At 45.7% G+C, this 13,814-nt stretch overlaps 1 pseudogene; it reads right to left on the bottom strand.

The window, feature by feature from the left end:
* Positions 1–5,582: 5,582 nt before the first annotated feature.
* Positions 5,583–6,826, bottom strand: LOC129825651 (sterile alpha motif domain-containing protein 5-like; annotated as a pseudogene).
* Between the last annotated feature and the right edge of the window lie 6,988 nt (positions 6,827–13,814).

Genomic DNA, 13,814 nt, shown 5'->3' with positions numbered 1-13,814 from the left:
GACACACAGATTCGCTGCTGTGCAGGGTCATTCATAATCTGGGTCGCCTTGGCAACCACTCACACTGATGTGTCATCTACTGAGCGGGGCAGCTTTGACCCTGTCTGAGGGACTGTGTCTGTGTGTCCGTGCTTGCATGCGTGTGTGTGTTTGTGTGAGTGTGTGTCCGACCCCGTCAACAGGCCAGTAGGTCAGAATGCAAAGTCAACAGTCAGCTCTCTTCAATGACCAAGGCTTCATGGTAACAGCTCTCCTCAATGACCAAGGCTTCATGGTAACAGCTCTCCTCAATGACCAAGGCTTCATGGTAACAGCTCTCCTCAATGACCATGGCTTCATGTTAACAGCTCTCCTCAATGACCAAGGCTTCATGGTAACAGCTCTCCTCAATGACCAAGGCTTCATGGTAACAGCTCTCCTCAATGACCAAGGCTTCATGGTAACAGCTCTCCTCAATGACCAAGGCTTCATGTTAACAGCTCTCCTCAATGACCAAGGCTTCATGGTAACAGCTCTCCTCAATGACCATGGCTTCATGGTAACAGTCTGGCAAATTAGAACAAATCAACAACTTTCTCGTCCTCCACTTCTCACTCACCCACTCTCCTCCCCCTCTCCTCTCACTCACCCAACATCATAACACACACCCACACAGATCCTTCCAGTTGATGAAAAACACATTTTCACTACCTAATCAAATTAAAACCTCAATTTGCCAGATAATTTTGTTTTGGTAAATAAAGCATTAGCAGCACTAAACTCCCTATAGCCTACCACAGCTCACAGGCTCACATACTGTGGAGGCTACATTGACTCAAATCATAGTGACTCACATCATACAGATGCACATACAGACATGCATGAATGCACAAGTACACACGGTTGCACACACAAACAGAGAGAAAGAGAGGAGAGAGAGAAAGAGAGAGAGGAGAGGGGGAAAGGGAGACAAAGACACACATAGAGAGATAGAGAGAAAGACAGAGAGAGAAAGGCAGAGACAGAGAGAGACAAAAACAGGCATAGACAGACAGAGACGGGCATAGACAGAGAGAGAGACAGACAGACAGACGGAGAGAGACAGAGATAGACAGAGACAGGCAGAGACAGACAGAGAGAGACAGATAAGTCATTGTATTGGTGATCCTGCCAAACGTTCTCCCAACTGTACACATCAAATGATACATAGAAAATAGGATCTGTTTTTCCTCTGGAAGAGGACTTCTGATGTATGGGTCCGTAAGAAAGAACAGCTCCACCAGGACTATCAATGCTGTACTGTACTGTATTGGCTTTCACTTACATTGATCATAAAATGACTGTCTTACCCTTTCCACAGGGAAAATAAAAATTCAATCACTTATAGAGAAGGACAAAATCAATCCCCCCATGAAACATCACTCTGCTTTTCCTTTCACTAATTAGACACAGTAAAATGGTTTATTACAATAGAGAATTTTTGGGCAGCAACCTAGAAAATAATCTAGGGGAAACACTGGAACCCCATAAACGGATATGACTCAGGATGCTACACTCTAATGTAGCGGTTCATAAACTTTTTCAGCTTGGGACCCAAATGTGTTTTCCTGGGACCCAAGCTCAGGAAAATATGCAACTATACATAAATATCGGAACATTTCATTTCCCTTATGCCTAAAAACAATGCAATATGTACAAAAACAAATAACAATGAAATACCCATAAATATATTTTCATGTATATTTTTCCCCATTAAAAACACTCTTACATTCCTGTCTAGGTTGGAACTGTTGCTGTTAAAATACAATAAATAATTTCATTCTGAACTGGAATAAACGGATTGATCACATCACACAGATGTATAACAGAACACACACAGGCTCAGTTTTTGATAGATTAACCCTAAGTAACAGTACAGATGATGATGATCAGGCCTACTATACATCATACTGTATAAATTATTGTTGATAGAAGGTCTAGGTTGGAACTGTTGCTGTTAAAATACATATTTTTTTAAATTCTGAACTGGAATAAACTGATTGATCACCTAACACAGATGTAGCCCAGTAAACACACACACACAGTTCTAATGAGAGGTGTGTGGCTGGTTGAAGATTCAACAAGCAGGTCTGTTCTGGGATCAGTTCGACAGTACAACACTGATGTCATACTCAGCATTCAGTCTGTTTCTGTACTTGAGAACCCTGACTTGCATAGGTACAGTTGAAGTCGGGAAGTTTACATACACTTGAGTGTCCAATTGCCTGAAGGTACCACGTTCATCTGTACAAACAACAGTAAGCAAGTATAAACACCATGGGACCACGCAGCCGTCATACCGCTCAGGAAGGAGACGTGCTCTGTCTCCTAGAGATGAACGTACTTTTGTGCAAAAAGTGCAAATCAATCCCAGAACAACAGCATAGGACATTGTGAAGATGCTGGAGGAAACAGGTACAAAAATATCTATATCCACAGTAAAACGAGTCCTATATCGACATAACCTGAAAGGCCGCTCAGCAAGGAAGAAGCCACTGCTCTAAAACCGCCATAAAAAAGCCAGACTATGGTTTGCAACTGCACAAGGGGACAAATATCGTACTTTTTGGAGAAATGTCCTCTGGTCTGATGAAACAAAAATAGAACTGTTTGGCCATAATGACCATCGTTTTGTTTGGAGGAAAAAGGGGGATGCTTGCAAGCCGAAGAACACCATCCCAAACGTGAAGCACAGGGGTGGCAGCATCATGTTGTGGGGGTGCTTTGCTGCAGGAGGGGCTGGTGCACTTCAGAAAATAGATGCCATCATGAGGTAAGAAAATTATGTGGATATATTGAAGCAACATCTCAAGACATCAGTCAGGAAGTTAAAGTTAAAGCTTGGTCACAAATGGGTCTTCCAAATGGACAATGACCCCAAGCATACTTCCAAAGTTGTGGCAAAATGGCTTAAGGACAACAAAGTCAAGGTATTGGAGTGGCCATCACAAAGCCCTGACCTCAATCCTACAGAAGATTTGTGGGCAGAACTGAAAAAGCGTGTGCGAGCAAGGAGGCCTACTAACCTGACTCAGTTACAACAGCTATGTCAGGAGGAATGGGCCAAAATTCACCCAACTTATTGTGGGAAGCTTGTGGAAGGCTACCTGAAACGTTTGACCCAAGTTAAACAATTTAGAGGCAATGCTACCAAACACTAATTGAGTGTATGTAAACTTCGGACCCACTGGGAATGTGATGAAAGAAATAAAAGCTGAAATGAATCATTCTCTCTACTATTATTCTGACATTTCACATTCTTAAAATAAAGTGGTGATCCTAAATGACATTAAACAGGGAATTTTTACAAGGATTAAATGTCAGGAATTGTGAAAAACTGAGTTTAAATGTATTTGGCTAAGGTGTATGTAAACTTCCGACTTCAACTGTATGTGGTGCCAAAATGTTAAGAAGATCTACTGCTTTCTCAGTCAGGCAGGACAGTAGGCCTGATCATTTTTTCATCTGTGCTGTTTCTTAGGGTTGCACCATCAGTAGCTAGTTAATTTGCTTTGGCTAACGTTAGCTATTAGCTGTGTAACGTTACAAGGCCAGGGGATTATTTGAAAGAGAATCTCACATCTACTCCCATGAGAGATAGTACTCCCTTATTTCTGCTTACCTGTTATAAAATGACAATGCCTTGCTTGTTGACTTACTTTTCAACTTTTGAAGCACTGTTTCCTGAAGCATTCTGCCCTGTTCTGAATGAACTCCCTGGGTTTACCGTCATGATATGTTTGGTCAAGACGTGTCGTTTTATTAATTTGTTCGTTTCGAGAGACTCATTACTTAGCACTTCCCCACACAAAACACATTGTGGGCGCTCCTCGTTATTTCTCAAAGTTTTTATGAAAGAGACAAAAAGTCTTCACTGTATTTGCGTTTCATGACGATTGAGTTCAGTCAGAATTTGTGGCTAGCATAAATCCATTTCATGATGGCGAATGGGAATAACAAGTCAGTGTCTTGAACGACAGCGCTGCAGTGTGTGGGTCGCGGAGTGATCTTCAAGAAATCTGCAGAAAAAAGATCCGGTAAACAGCGTAGCACATGGGCATCTCCCTCTACAACCTCTCCAAAACTGAGTAGGGACCGCTGATAAGCAGAGAGCATACTGAACCGAGAACGCAGTTGCACTTGGCCAAATTAATTCAATTAGTGAAATAATTATACATTTACATCGCGACCCACCATTAACAGGTCCGCGACCATACTTTAAACGTTGCTCTAATGCTATGATGCTCCACTCTAATACATTATGCTCCACTCTAATGCTAGTTCATGATGCTAAACTCTAATGCCAGTTCATGATGCTACACTCTCATGCTAGTTAATGATGCTCCACTCTAATGCTAGTTCATGATGCTACACTCTAATGCTAGTTCATGATCCTCCACTCTAATGCTAGTTCATGATGCTACACTCTAAGGCTAGTTCATGATACTCCACTCTAATGCTAGTTCATGATGCTACACTCTAATGCCAGGTCATGATGCTAAACTCTAATGCTAGTTCATGATGCCCCACTCTAATGCTAGTTCATGATACTCCACTCTAATGCTTGTTCATGATGCTCCACTCTAATGCTAGTTCATGATCCTCCACTCTAATGCTAGTTCATGATGCCCCACTCTAATGCTAGTTCATGATGCTACACTCTAATGCTAGTTCATGATCCTCCACTCTAATGCTAGTTCATGATGCCCCACTCTAATGCTAGTTCATGATACTCCACTCTAATGCTAGTTCATGATGCTCCACTCTAATGCTAGTTCATGATCCTCCACTCTAATGCTAGTTCATGAACCCCACTCTAATGCTAGTTCATGATGCTACACTCTAATGCTAGTTCATGATGCTCCATTCTAATGCTAGTTCATAATGCTACACTCTAATGCTAGTTCATGATGCTCCATTCTAATGCCAGTTCATGAAGCTCCAGTCTAATGCCAGTTCATGATGCTCCACTCTAATGCCAGTTCTCAACCACCATCTAAGGCAAGAGCCCTGGGGCCTGAGAGCTGAGGACGCTAGACAGCTGAGGTCAGTGTGAGTGAACAGCGTTTCCCCAGGGGAAGTGGGGGAACACTAATGAATAATAATCAGGTTGTAAATTGCAACCCTCTACAGGAAATTAGAGACTGATTGAAGGCTCCTCATCTTCCTGCACATCATTGATCCACAGCAGCCGTCACCACAGCAACACTCACTCAGACCTCCCCAGGTTGAACTGAACTCACTGAGCCTGGGACACTTCTGTTCTCTCGTCTCATGTTCGTGATTAGGATAGGCATGAAATAAATCTGATTTATGACCAGTTAGTTACTCGTTACACTGGCACCGGGCCTGACAGGTGTGAGGTGAGGTGTTGATCCAGAGACAGTTTGTTTGTGTTTTGTGGGGTAGGGCCTATTCTAAAGGTTAGATTATGATTGGCACTTCTCTCTGAAGCCCCTACCCTAAGGGTAGATGGCTGACATAAACTCATTTTTAGATTATAAGGATGTAAAAAATATTGGAAGCCACTAATATATTTCATCATGGTAAACCCAGAGTGACCTTCAAGACAGACTGGCCACTGACCACTCGATCACCTGTAATGGTTGCTTGGGAACCTGAGAGCACACTGCGATGCAGCAGTCACTTAGGTGAGATCAATACAGGGTAGTGTTTCTGTAAGACCATTTGAGGTCAACAACAAAGGACAAAGCACACCAAAAACCTTTATGTGACCTGTATACCTTGTTTGAGTATGGTGGCCTGGCAAGGTTGACTCCATCTCTGATGACTTTATCCCTGATCATGATCTTCAGCTTCAGTTTGGGGCAAATCACCAGCTTCCTCCTGTTGCCAAGCGTCAGGTTCCTCTGCGCACCTAGATACGCGCCCCCATCCCTCCCAACCCGGTCACTATTTGGTTCGATCCAAGACTTGGATTTCCAGGAGTTTAGACTCGTACTGGTCCAACAGGTTGTTGTTGGGTGGCGTGGTGGGCATCGGCTCAAGCATGAAATACAGCCCGGCAGCCACCTCATCCTCAGCTTTCAGCCTTTGCACCGCGTCGTGGATCCTTTGCCATTGGTGCGGTATGTAGACACCATCGCCTTCCAGATCATCGTAGCCGTTATCCATGAAGGACTCCACATACTGATTTCCTGCAACTTTGTCATAGGGCGTTTAGAAAATGTTGCAGTTGTAAAGCAAGTTTCCTGCAGTTCTACACATTTTGCCATGGGGTGGAGTGAATTTTTGGCAATTTTATAACACGTTTCATGCAATTCTACTCATTTTGCCATGGGGTGGAGAGAAATAATTTAATCCGTTTTACAGATAATTTCCTGCAATTCTACTCATTTTGCCATGGGGTGGAGAGAAATAATTTGATCAGTTTTACAGATAATTTCCTGCAATTCTACACATGCCATGTTAATGATATCTGAGCGAGAGTGAGTAACCAAATCAATGGAGGTCAGGGCCCCTGGGTATGTGCCCTGCTTGCCCGGTTGGTAATTCTGCCATGATTACCACACATTTAGATAACTGACTAGACTAATTTAGCAATCTAATAATTGTCAGCTGACATGGCTAATTGAGTGACTATCAGTGACTGACAAAACAAGTGAAAAACTGCTGATGCACAACCACATTTCGAACTTGCACCTTGTGTATTCTACTATTCCAACTCCAACAGTTCCTAAACTACTCTTCTAGTGGCCAGGGGCCCTAAATGACCAATTATGTTGCTTATGCCTGGAGCCAGCACTGGAGAGAGCGTGAGGGTCTTCAGCCACTCAAACACGATGCAAACACAAAAAGTTCACAGCACTTCACTGTTTTCCCTCAACTTAATTATTCAGTAAATAACCAGATAAACACTCTAGTAGTGAGTGATTTAGCTTTATACTAATGAAAATCCTGACAGATGTTGTACCCTCATCATCTAGTTCCATATTCAATGACCAAATGTACCTTTCACACATACTTAAAGTGTTTGCCAGTTACAGGAAAGTCATCAGTATGCCCACTATGAATAGTCCCCAGTATCCCCTCAATGAATTGTCCCCAGTATCCCAAATATGAATAGTCCCCAGTATCCCCACTGTGAATAATCCCCAGTATACCCACTATGAATAGTCCCCAGTATACCCACTGTGAACAGTCCCCAGTATCCCCACTATGAATGGTCCCCAGTATCCCCACTGTGAATAGTCCCCAGTATCCCCACTATGAATAGTCCCCAGTATCCCCACTGTGAACAGTCCCCAGTATCCTCACTATGAATAGTCCCCAGTATCCCCACTATGAATGGTCCCCAGTATTCCCACTGTGAATAGTCCCCAGTATCCCCACTATGAATGGTCCCCACTATCCCCACTATGAATAGTCCCCAGTATCCCCACTATGAATAGTCCCCAGTATCCCCTCAATGAATTGTCCCCAGTATCCCCACTATGAATTGTCCCCAGTATCCCCACTATGAATAGTCCCCAGTATCCCCACTGTGAATAGTCCCCAGTATCCCCACTATGAATAGTCCCCAGTATCCCCACTATGAATGGTCCCCAGTATACCCACGATGAATAGTCCCCAGTATCCCCGCTATGAATTGTCACCAGAATCCCCACTGTGAATAGTCCCCGGTATCCCAAATATGAATAGTCCCCAGTATCCCCACAGTGAATAGTCCCCAGTATACCCACTATGAATAGTCCCCAGTATACCCACTGTGAATAGTCCCCAGTATCCCCACTATGAATGGTCCCCAGTATCCCCACTGTGAATAGTCCCCAGTATCCCAACTATGAATAGTCCCCAGTATCCCAACTATGAATAGTCCCCAGTATCCCCACTGTGAACAGTCCCCAGTATCCTCACTATGAATAGTCCCCAGTATCCCCAATATGAATGGTCCCCAATATGAATAGTCCCCAGTATCCCCACTATGAATAGTCCCCAGTATCCCCACTATGAATGGTCCCCAGTATCCCAACTATGAATAGTTCCCAGTATCCCCACTATGAATAATCCACAGTATCCCCACTGTGAATAGTCCCCAGTATCCCCACTGAATAGTCCCCAGTATCCCCACTATGAATGGTCCCCACTATCCCCACTATGAATAGTCCCCTGTATCCCCACTGTGAATAGTCCCCAGTATCCCAAATATGAATAGTCCCCAGTATCCCCACTGTGAATAATCCTCAGTATACCCACTATGAATAGTCCCCAGTATACCCACTGTGAATAGTCCCCAGTATCCCCACTATGAATGGTCCCCAGTATCCCCAATGTGAATAGTCCTCAGTATCCCAACTATGAATAGTTCCCAGTATCCCCACTATGAATAATCCACAGTATCCCCACTGTGAAAAGTCCCCACTATCCCCACTGAATAGTCCCCAGTATCCCCACTATGAATGGTCCCCACTATCCCCACTATGAATAGTCCCCTGTATCCCCACTGTGAATAGTCCCCAGTATCCCCACTAGGAATGGTCCCCAGTATACCCACTGTGAATAGTCCCCAGTATCCCAACTATGAATAGTCCCCAGTATCCCCACTATGAATAGTCCCCAGTATCCCCACTGTGAACAGTCCCCAGTACCCTCACTATGAATAGTCCCCAGTATCCTCACTATGAATAGTCACCAGTATCCCCACTATGAATGGTCCCCAGTATCCCCACTGTGAATAGTCCCCAGGATCCCCACTATGAATAGTCCCCAGTATCCCCGCTATGAATAGTCCCCAGTATCCCCACTGTGAACAGTCCCCAGTATCCTCACTATGAATAGTCCCCAGTACCCCCACTATGAATGGTCCCCAGTATCCCCACTGTGAATAGTCCCCAGTATCCCCACTATGAATAGTCCCCAGTATCCCCACTGTGAATAGTCCCCAGTATCCCCACTATGAATAGTCCCCAGTATCGCCACTGTGAATAATCCCCAGTATCCCCACTGTGAATAGTCCCCAGTATCCCCACTGTGAATAGTCCCCAGTATCCCCACTATGCATAGTCCCCAGTATCCCCACTATGAATTGTCCCCAGTATACCCACTAAGAATAGTCCCCAGTATCCCCACTATGAATAGTCCCCAGTATCCCCACTGTGAATAATCCTCAGTATACCCACTATGAATAGTCCCCAGTATACCCACTGTGAATAGTCCCCAGTATCCCCACTATGAATGGTCCCCAGTATCCCCAATGTGAATAGTCCTCAGTATCCCAACTATGAATAGTCCCCAGTATCCCAACTATGAATAGTCCCCAGTATCCCCACTGTGAACAGTCCCCAGTATCCTCACTATGAATAGTCCCCAGTATCCCCACTATGAATGGTCCCCAGTATACCCACTATGAATAGTCCCCAGTATCCCCACTATGAATTGTCCCCAGTATCCCCACTGTGAATAGTCCCCGGTATCCCACATATGAATAGTCCCCAGTATCCCCACTGTGAATAATCCCCAGTATACCCACTGTGAATAGTCCCCAGTATCCCCACTGTGAATAGTCCCCAGTATCCCCACTATGAATGGTCCCCAGTATCCCCACTGTGAATAGTCCCCAGTATCCCAACTATGAATAGTCCCCAGTATCCCCACTATGAATAGTCCCCAGTATCCCCACTGTGAACAGTCCCCAGTATCCTCACTATGAATAGTCCCCAGTATCCCCACTATGAATGGTCCCCACTATCCCCACTATGAATAGTCCCCAGTATCCCCACTATGAACAGTCCCCAGTATCCCCACTGTGAACAGTCCCCAGTATCCCCACTATGAATAGTCCCCACTATCCCCACTATGAATAGTCCCCAGTATCCCCACTGTGAATAGTCCCCAGTATCCCCACTATGAATAGTCCCCAGTATCCCCACTAGGAATGGTCCCCAGTATACCCACTGTGAATAGTCCCCAGTATCCCCAATATGAATGGTCCCCAGTATCCCCACTGTGAATTGTCCCCAGTATCCCAACTATGAATAGTCCCCAGTATCCCCACTATGAATAGTCCCCAGTATCCCCACTGTGAACAGTCCCCAGTATCCTCACTATGAATAGTCCCCAGTATCCCCACTATGAATGGTCCCCAGTATCCCCACTGTGAATAGTCCCCAGTATCCCCACTATGAATGGTCCCCAGTATACCCACTATGAATAGTCCCCAGTATCCCCACTGTGAATAGTCCCCAGTATCCCCACTATGCATAGTCCCCAGTATCCCCACTATGAATGGTCCCCAGTATACCCACTATGAATAGTCCCCAGTATCCCCACTATGAATAGTCCCCAGTATCCCCACTGTGAATAGTCCCCAGTATCCCCACAATGAATAGTCCCCAGTATCCCCACTGTGAATAGTCCCCAGTATCCCCACTGTGAATAGTCCCCAGTATCCCCACTATGAATAGTCCCCAGTATCCCCGCTATGAATAGTCCCCAGTATCCCCGCTATGAATAGTCCCCAGTATCCCCACTGTGAATAGTCCCCAGTATCCCCACTGTGAATAGTCCCCAGTATCCCCACTATGAATAGTCCAGAGTATCCCCACAATAAATAGTCCCCAGTATCCCCAATATGAATAGTCCCCAGTATCCCCACTATGAATGGTCCCCAGTATACCCACTATGAATAATCCCCAGTATATAGTCCAGAGTATCCCCACAATAAATAGTCCCCAGTATCCCCACTATGAATTGTCCCCAGTATCCCCACTATGAATAGTCCCCAGTATCCCCACTGTGAATAGTCCCCAGTATCCCCACTATGAATAGTCCAGAGTATCCCCACAATAAATAGTCCCCAGTATCCCCACTATGAATAGTCCCCAGTATCCCCTCTATGAATTGTCCCCAGTATCCCCACTGTGAATAATCCCCAGTATCCTCACTATGAATAGTCCCCAGTATCCCTACTATGAATAGTCCCCAGTATCCCCACTATGAATAGTCCCCAGTATCCCCTCTATGAATTGTCCCCACTATCCCCACTATGAATAGTCCCCAGTATCCCCACTGTGAAAAGTCCCCACTATCCCCACTGAATAGTCCCCAGTATCCCCACTATGAATGGTCCCCACTATCCCCACTATGAATAGTCCCCTGTATCCCCACTGTGAATAGTCCCCAGTATCCCCACTAGGAATGGTCCCCAGTATACCCACTGTGAATAGTCCCCAGTATCCCAACTATGAATAGTCCCCAGTATCCCCACTATGAATAGTCCCCAGTATCCCCACTGTGAACAGTCCCCAGTACCCTCACTATGAATAGTCCCCAGTATCCTCACTATGAATAGTCACCAGTATCCCCACTATGAATGGTCCCCAGTATCCCCACTGTGAATAGTCCCCAGGATCCCCACTATGAATAGTCCCCAGTATCCCCGCTATGAATAGTCCCCAGTATCCCCACTGTGAACAGTCCCCAGTATCCTCACTATGAATAGTCCCCAGTACCCCCACTATGAATGGTCCCCAGTATCCCCACTGTGAATAGTCCCCAGTATCCCCACTATGAATAGTCCCCAGTATCCCCACTGTGAATAGTCCCCAGTATCCCCACTATGAATAGTCCCCAGTATCGCCACTGTGAATAATCCCCAGTATCCCCACTGTGAATAGTCCCCAGTATCCCCACTGTGAATAGTCCCCAGTATCCCCACTATGCATAGTCCCCAGTATCCCCACTATGAATTGTCCCCAGTATACCCACTAAGAATAGTCCCCAGTATCCCCACTATGAATAGTCCCCAGTATCCCCACTGTGAATAATCCTCAGTATACCCACTATGAATAGTCCCCAGTATACCCACTGTGAATAGTCCCCAGTATCCCCACTATGAATGGTCCCCAGTATCCCCAATGTGAATAGTCCTCAGTATCCCAACTATGAATAGTCCCCAGTATCCCAACTATGAATAGTCCCCAGTATCCCCACTGTGAACAGTCCCCAGTATCCTCACTATGAATAGTCCCCAGTATCCCCACTATGAATGGTCCCCAGTATACCCACTATGAATAGTCCCCAGTATCCCCACTATGAATTGTCCCCAGTATCCCCACTGTGAATAGTCCCCGGTATCCCACATATGAATAGTCCCCAGTATCCCCACTGTGAATAATCCCCAGTATACCCACTGTGAATAGTCCCCAGTATCCCCACTGTGAATAGTCCCCAGTATCCCCACTATGAATGGTCCCCAGTATCCCCACTGTGAATAGTCCCCAGTATCCCAACTATGAATAGTCCCCAGTATCCCCACTATGAATAGTCCCCAGTATCCCCACTGTGAACAGTCCCCAGTATCCTCACTATGAATAGTCCCCAGTATCCCCACTATGAATGGTCCCCACTATCCCCACTATGAATAGTCCCCAGTATCCCCACTATGAACAGTCCCCAGTATCCCCACTGTGAATAGTCCCCAGTATCCCCACTATGAATAGTCCCCACTATCCCCACTATGAATAGTCCCCAGTATCCCAACTATGAATAGTCCCCAGTATCCCCACTGTGAACAGTCCCCAGTATCCTCACTGTGAATAGTCCCCAGTATCCCCACTATGAATGGTCCCCAGTATCCCCACTGTGAATAGTCCCCAGTATCCCCACTATGAATGGTCCCCAGTATACCCACTATGAATAGTCCCCAGTATCCCCACTGTGAATAGTCCCCAGTATCCCCACTATGCATAGTCCCCAGTATCCCCACTATGAATGGTCCCCAGTATACCCACTATGAATAGTCCCCAGTATCCCCACTATGAATAGTCCCCAGTATCCCCACTGTGAATAGTCCCCAGTATCCCCACAATGAATAGTCCCCAGTATCCCCACTGTGAATAGTCCCCAGTATCCCCACTGTGAATAGTCCCCAGTATCCCCACTATGAATAGTCCCCAGTATCCCCGCTATGAATAGTCCCCAGTATCCCCGCTATGAATAGTCCCCAGTATCCCCACTGTGAATAGTCCCCAGTATCCCCACTGTGAATAGTCCCCAGTATCCCCACTATGAATAGTCCAGAGTATCCCCACAATAAATAGTCCCCAGTATCCCCAATATGAATAGTCCCCAGTATCCCCACTATGAATGGTCCCCAGTATACCCACTATGAATAATCCCCAGTATATAGTCCAGAGTATCCCCACAATAAATAGTCCCCAGTATCCCCACTATGAATTGTCCCCAGTATCCCCACTATGAATAGTCCCCAGTATCCCCACTGTGAATAGTCCCCAGTATCCCCACTATGAATAGTCCAGAGTATCCCCACAATAAATAGTCCCCAGTATCCCCACTATGAATAGTCCCCAGTATCCCCTCTATGAATTGTCCCCAGTATCCCCACTGTGAATAATCCCCAGTATCCTCACTATGAATAGTCCCCAGTATCCCTACTATGAATAGTCCCCAGTATCCCCACTATGAATAGTCCCCAGTATCCCCTCTATGAATTGTCCCCACTATCCCCACTATGAATAGTCCCCAGTATCCCCACTGTGAAAAGTCCCCACTATCCCCACTGAATAGTCCCCAGTATCCCCACTATGAATGGTCCCCACTATCCCCACTATGAATAGTCCCCTGTATCCCCACTGTGAATAGTCCCCAGTATCCCCACTAGGAATGGTCCCCAGTATACCCACTGTGAATAGTCCCCAGTATCCCAACTATGAATAGTCCCCAGTATCCCCACTATGAATAGTCCCCAGTATCCCCACTGTGAACAGTCCCCAGTACCCTCACTATGAATAGTCCCCAGTATCCTCACTATGAAT

This window comes from Salvelinus fontinalis, chromosome 27 (assembly GCF_029448725.1).
Source record: "Salvelinus fontinalis isolate EN_2023a chromosome 27, ASM2944872v1, whole genome shotgun sequence".
NCBI classification, from domain to species: domain Eukaryota; kingdom Metazoa; phylum Chordata; class Actinopteri; order Salmoniformes; family Salmonidae; genus Salvelinus; species Salvelinus fontinalis.
This window is presented reverse-complemented; position numbering and strand designations above follow the sequence as displayed.